The sequence below is a fragment of the Prionailurus viverrinus genome, chromosome A1 (genome assembly GCF_022837055.1).
Source record: "Prionailurus viverrinus isolate Anna chromosome A1, UM_Priviv_1.0, whole genome shotgun sequence".
Lineage (NCBI taxonomy): Eukaryota > Metazoa > Chordata > Mammalia > Carnivora > Felidae > Prionailurus > Prionailurus viverrinus.
Window position 1 is genome coordinate 152,849,165 of NC_062561.1, and position 7,329 is coordinate 152,856,493.

Here is a 7,329-nt window from a genome sequence, read left to right on the forward strand (position 1 = left end):
TGGAGAGTGGCCCCTACAGGATCCAGGTGTCTTTTTAGTGACCTGAAAACATGTTTTAAATTTTTTGTAATAATGGTTACAATGGTTGTATATCCTCTGAGTAGACTACAAAGCATTGAATGTACACTTTCAATAGATGGATCATAGGGCAGGGGAATCATATATCCAAACAACTGTTTAAATAAATAAATAAATAAATAATATATATATATTATATATATAATGTAAATATATAATATATATAATATAAATTTATATAAATACTACACTTGATCTTAGCCAAAAGGCCGAGAAGCAATTAAATTTATATAAATAAATGTATATAATATAAATATATATTTATATATATTTTGGAGTAATACCTGATTAAAGAAAAAGTAGAAAGGGATGCAGGTGCTTTTGATACTTGTGCTACTTTTTTAAACACACAATGTTAAGATTTCTTAAATGTAATTTTAGACATGCTGTATCTGTTAATGTTTTTGTTCTTTTTAAAAAAGTTTTAAATAGTTCACACTGAAATTAAATATTTAAAACATACTTAAAACCAAGGGTAGGAGTTTTCACATAAATATCACTTATTCTTCATAATTCTCTAAGATATGCCTATTTTGCATACAGTGAAATTGAGACTTGGGAGCTCAGTTGAGCATAGTTACACAGTTAATAAATAGTAATACCAAGACTTGAACCCAGAGCCATCAGTTACACAACATCTCACACTGCACCATACTTCTTAGCCATCTATCTAATAAAGCAATTTTATAAAGAAATGTTAAAGGACAATTTGGTAACATTTCCACTATATTTAATTTTGAAAGTATTTAATGTCGCTCAAATAATTTATACTCTAGTCTTGCCAGACAGTTCATCTTCAACCTTCAAAATCGTCTGGCATCAAAACATCTCTGGATGTTTAGCCTGGCAGGATCTTAATTACCTCTTTAACTTTCTCAGGGGTAGTAGTTAGATCTCCCACTTCTCCTATTTAACTTCTGATGGTCTGTCAACATCAGCTTCCATCTTAATGCTGAAATGCTCCAGCATACAGCTCAGCATTTTTCCTGCGTGACCATGGTTTCCTAAAGCCAACATACTTCTAGAGCATAATGCAGACAACTAGCCTTTCCTTCAGCTGAGTTTCTAACCCAATAGTTGCCAACTTCAACTCATATTACAATTATCTAAAGAATTTTAAATATATTAGTTTCCCAGACAAACTTTTGCACTATCTTAAAATTTTTATATTATTTTTCAGTTTCTTTATATTTGTAGTTTTCTCCTCCAACCCATTATTTCCTTAGACTGATCTCTTAAAGACCCAGGTCACTTCACCTATTGAGTGTTCCATAGTTTAGATCTTGCATGCTCCTGGTATAGTTAAGCATGTGCCTCTGTTCTCTATGTTTCCTGTAAACCAGAAGTTGGCTATAGAAGCTTGGTTGGACTCTTTTGGTCTTTTGTCACGTCTGTGAGGAGTGTTGCATCCTTAGACCAGCAGGAATATGATGTTACCATCCATCGATACTAATGCACAGATATATAATTCACTGAAGTTTGAAAAATGGTGACAGATGAATTCTCTCATTTTCTGACCTATGAATTGGAACATATCTTATAAAGAAATACTTCTCCTTACCTACCACTTGGAAAAATACATGTTTGATTCTTTATCTCTATTTACTTATTTTTAAGGTAATGGTTCTCTTCTTTTGAAGTAACCCATTACTCATTTTAAAAATTAAATTCATAAATTTAAACATATATTATGAGCTTCAATCTATTGCCATTAATATTTTTATAGAGTTAATTATTCGATTTTTGGCCAGTGGAAGCCTCTTCCTGTGGTTAGCTCTTGTGCTTCTTTGCTATGGCGAGTAGTCTTAGATACATTCATTCTTTCTAATATGAAAGGAGATCCAAATTAATCTTGCACATTTCCTGCCAGAGACATGGAATCATCTTTTTTTTTTTGACACATCTTGATTACTCTTAATAGAAAATATTACCAGATCACAATGTAAGGATGAGAGATGCTACTGAGTTTATTATTACTTCTGGGCCTCTTTAGTAGTAAAGAGATAGTGTAGCAAGAGATATTTAAGTGTTTAAGTAGATATTGTACAGATACATTAGTACCGAGAGGTATAAGTAATTTATTATTTAAAATATAATATTTAGTAGCAAAAAGATGTAAGTAGCTTATTATTTAAAATATAATATTTCATAAGTTTATAATTATCCTTTTCATTCAAAAATAGAATGGAGATTTAAACTCCTATATACTACTATATTTGCTTTCAAACACAAAATATGATAGAATTTGTGTGGAACCAGAAAAGACTCCAAATAGCCAAAGCAATCTTGAAAAAGAAAACCAAAGCTGGAAGCATCACAATCCCAGACTTGAAGCTGTATTACAAAGCTGTAATCATTAGGACAGTAGGGTACTGGCACAAAAACAGGCACTCAGATCAATGGAACAGAAGGGAACCCAGAAATAGACCCACAAAAATACGGCCAACTAATCTTTGAAAAAGCAGGAAAGAATATCCAATGGAATAGAAACAGTCTCTTCACCGAGTGGTGCTGGGAAAACTGGACAGTGGCATGCAGAAAAATAAACTGGACCACTTTATTACACCCTACACAAAAATAAACTCAAAGTGGATGAAAGACCTACACGGAAGAGAGGAAGCCATCAAAATCCTCAAGGAGAAAGCAGGGAAAAACCTCTTTGGTCTTGGCCACAGCAACATGTTACTCAACACATCTCCAGAGATACGAGAAACAAAAGCAAAAATGAACTATTAGGACCTCATCAAAATAAAAAGCTTCTTCACAGTGAAGGAAACAATCAGCAAAACTAAAAGGCAACCGACAGAATGGGAGAAGATATTTGCAAACAATATATCAGACAAAGGGTTAGTATCTAAAGTCTATAAAGAACTTACCAAATTTAGCACCCAAAAAACAAAGAATCCAGTGAAGAAATGGGCAAAAGACATGAAGAGACACTTCCCCAAAGAAGACCTTCAGATGGCCAACCAACACATGAAAAAATGCTCAACATCACTCATCATCCAGGAAATACAAATCAAAACCACAATGAGATGCCACCTCACACCTGTCAGAATGGCTAACATTAACAACTCAGGCAACAACAGATGTTGGTGAGGATGCGGAGAAAGAGGATCTCTTTGGCACTGCTGGGGGGAAAACAAACTGGCGCAGCCACTCTGGAAAACAGTATGGAGGTTCCTCAAAAAACTAAAAATAGAACTACCCTACTACCCAGCAATTGCACTACTAGGCATTTATCCATGAGATACAGGTGTGCTGTTTCAATGGGACACATGCACCCCCATGTTTACAGCAGCACTATCAACAATAGCCAAAGTATGGAAAGAGCCTAAATGTCCATCGATGGATTAATGGATAAAGAAGATGTGGTGTACACACACACACACGCGCGCACACACACACACACACACACACACACACAAATGGAGTATTACTCAGCAATCAAAAAGAATGAAATCTTACCATTTGCAACTACATGGATGCAACTGGAGGGTATCATGCTAAGCAAAATTAGAGAAATACAAATCATATGACTTCACTCATATGAGGAATTTAAGATACAAAACAGATGATCATAATGGAAAGGAAGCAAAAATAATATTAAAAAAAGGGAGTGGGACAAAATATAAGAGACTCTCAAATATACAGAATGAACAGAGGGTTGCTGGATGGGTTTTGGGAGGGGGGAGGGTCTAATTGGGTAAGGGGCATTAAGAAATCTACTCTTGAAATTATTGTTGCACTATATGCTAAATAACTTGGAATTAAATTTAAAAATAAATTAAAAAAAACACCATACAATGGAATATTATTCACACATAAAAAAGAATGAAATACTGATATATGCTGCAATATGGATGAATCTTGAAAACATTATTCTGTATGAAAGAAGTTAGACACAAAGGCCTCATCTTGTATGATTCCACTTATACCAAATATCTAGAATAGGCAGATCTACAGAGACAAAAGTATGTATGTGGTTGCAGTGGGAGAAGGGCATGGAAGAGTTACTATCTAATGAAAAGGGCGTTCTCATTTGAGGTGATAAAAATGTTCTAGAACTAGATAGTGGTGATAGTTGCACAAATTGTGAATGTAACTAATGTCACTGTCTTACTTTAAAATGGTTAAAATGGTCACTTTCATAGTTTATGTATATTACCACACACACATATACATACACACACACAAAGTATACAACTTTCAGATGAAACAGGAGCACCTATATGATCTTGAGTTACACAACAATTTCTTAGATACAACACCAAAAATAACAATAAAGTAGACTGAAACAGTAAACTTCATCAAAATTAAAAATTTTGTCAAAAGACACCATTTAGAAAGTGGAAAGACAGCTCACAGAGTAAGAGAAAGCAAGCACAAACCATGTATTTTGTAAAGAACTTGTTTCCAGAATATATAAAGAATTTGGAATTCAATAATAAAAACACAAATGACCCAATAAAAAGGGGCAAAATATTTGAACAGATATTTCTCCAAGAAGACATATGAATGGCTAACAAACATGTAAAAAGATGTTCAACATCATTGGTCCTTAAAGAAACAGAAGCCAAAATCACGTAAATAACCACTTCACACCAACTATGATGGCTATAATCAAAAAGATGAATAACCCAGTGTTGGCAAGGACATGGGGAAATTTGAACCCTGTCTGCTAGTGATATGTAAAATTGTGCATTCACTTTGGAAAATAGTCTGAACTTCCGCAAAAGGTTATGTATAAATTTACCATGTAACACAGCAATGTAATCCTGGTTAAATACTCAAGAGACCTAAAAACATATCCATGCAAACCTTATACACAAATGTTCACTGCAGCACTATTCATAAAAGCCAAAAGGTGGGGGAAAAACCCAAAATACTCATCAATGGAGAGATGGATACATGAAATGTGGGATTACCCCTACAAGGGAATATTCTTCAGCAGTAAAAATAAATGAAGTACCAATACACGCTATAGCATGGATGAATCTCAAAAACATTATGAAAAATGACAGGAGGCAGTTACAAAAGACTACATATTACATGACCTTTTTTATAGGAAATATGCAGGAAAGGCAAATCTATAGATATAGATGTGGATTACCAGTTGCCGAAGGCTAGGGCCAGAGCATGGGTGTAGACAAAGAATGACTACTAACAGGTACAAGGGAAGACAAAAATATTCCAAAATTAGATAAAGATGATTATTGCACAACTTTGTAAATACATTTAACATTATTGAATTGGACACTTGACATAGGTGAGCTTTATGTATATACATTATATCTCCATAGATGTTAAAAATGAGAGCATTCATATTAAAAAGACCAATTAATGACAAGCTATACCAGTGAAAAAAGATCCAAAAGTAGACACAATATGAGGACACTTAAAATGTTAGGAGGATTAATAACTATCCATTTTAGATGAAAAAATAAATAGGTACAATCACCGCAGGTTTGCCACCACACAAACAGGATCAGATCAGAAGCAGACTTCTAATAAGTTGCTGGAATGTAATTAAGCAGTATAGATCAAGTCCTATGGAAAGTTATTTGGCTGCGGAAATACACGGCCATAAAAAGGCAAGTTCAAGTCAAAAAGCAAAACTCAGACGTCTTCATACATATGGAAATGGACAGTTTATCATCCATTTAGTCTATGAGAAAAATATTCCATAATTACTCATTGGCCTTATCTAACCCTACAATCCCAAAAGCCCCAATGAAATACTACTAATGCTATCACTCCAACATGATCATGGGAAATAGCTCAGTTTTTTTTTTTTTTTGCATTTGTTATCTACATTCTCCCACATATTAAATAAATAAGCTATATTGTAATTAATTAATGGCATAAAATGCCAAATATATCTCCTCTTTTATTTAACCTTAATTCTACAACTAGTTATTTTTTGCTCATGACCAGTCCTATGTATGGACATACACAGTCTTCATAGTCTTTATTTATTTGCTTACTTACTTACTTATTTATTTATTTACTTACTTATTTATTTGTTTACTTATTTATTTGTTTATTTATTTATTTTTTGAGAAGGAGAGAGAGAGGAGAGTGAGCAAGTGAGCATACATGCACGCAAGCTGGGGAGGTGCAGAGGGAGAAGGAGAGAGAGAATCTAAAGCAGGCTCCATGCCCAGCATGGGGCCCAATGTGGGGCTTGATCCCACAACTGCGGGATCATGATGTGAACTGAAATCAAAGCCGGACACTCAACTGACTGAGCCACCCAGGTGCCCCTTCAGAGTTTTTTAAGGAGTATTTTAATTCAGAAAAAAAAAGACCTGTAAAAAAAATAAGTATTAATCTAAAGATTAAATCTGTGAACTTTACACTTGATATTCCCTGGATTTTCATGGAGATTTTGTTTCAGAACATAGGTTGTATCTCAATATATGAAAGAAGAAATGCAATTATCAAGACTGTTATACCACCACCTAAACCCTAAGATTTCAGGATATATCTATGAAATATCCTGTGCTGTTGCCTTTGTGCTTTTAGAAATCTTCTTAAGAAAAGCCCCTGACATTTCGGCTTTTACTCCCCTGAGTCAGTCAGTAAGGTGAGCAGCAGCATGCCTCTCTGCTAGGTTGTTTAGTTCAGCAGGTCTACTCCCGCTCATTCCAGGAGTGAACGAAATATCAAAAATCTTGTTGGACAGAACACATTTCAGTGGTCTCATCCTGTCTCTTTCAGTCTGTGGGCCTGAGATTCTTTGCATTTTGCCTGGTTTTCAACACACCCTACTCTCATCCTGCCAGCGCCTTCCTAAAGACAGACTGCACTCTGTTAGTACATACAGGCTCCACTGTTGGCTGAAAGTCTCAGCCTACTTGAATTTTAATAAAGATTCATATGCAGTTGTTATGAAACAAACACCATAATGACACCCAGACAGGCTATAGAATTATTTTTAGGGAAATGATGTGTGTGGCCCATGCCTCAGGCACACCGAATGATAATAATAGTAACACTATGCAGTAAGCAAAGACAACATTTTTCATAAAAATTGCATAAATCATAAAGCATTGTCTACCATCCTTCCACTTCCTGCTCTCCTTCCTCCCTCTACCCTTCTTCCTTTCCCACCATCAGGAGTTGCAGGACTTAAGAATCCAATAACAATCTAAGGAAAAATGAGTCCATAACTTTCAGTATTCATTAGAGAAAGACAAGGATGGCCTTGCATACTGTGGTTTTAAAAAATAAAATCAGATCTGTCTT

At 34.7% G+C, this 7,329-nt stretch overlaps 1 pseudogene; it reads right to left on the bottom strand.

The window, feature by feature from the left end:
* Positions 1–223: 223 nt before the first annotated feature.
* LOC125147672 (uncharacterized) lies at positions 224–299 on the bottom strand (annotated as a pseudogene).
* Positions 300–7,329: the final 7,030 nt, after the last annotated feature.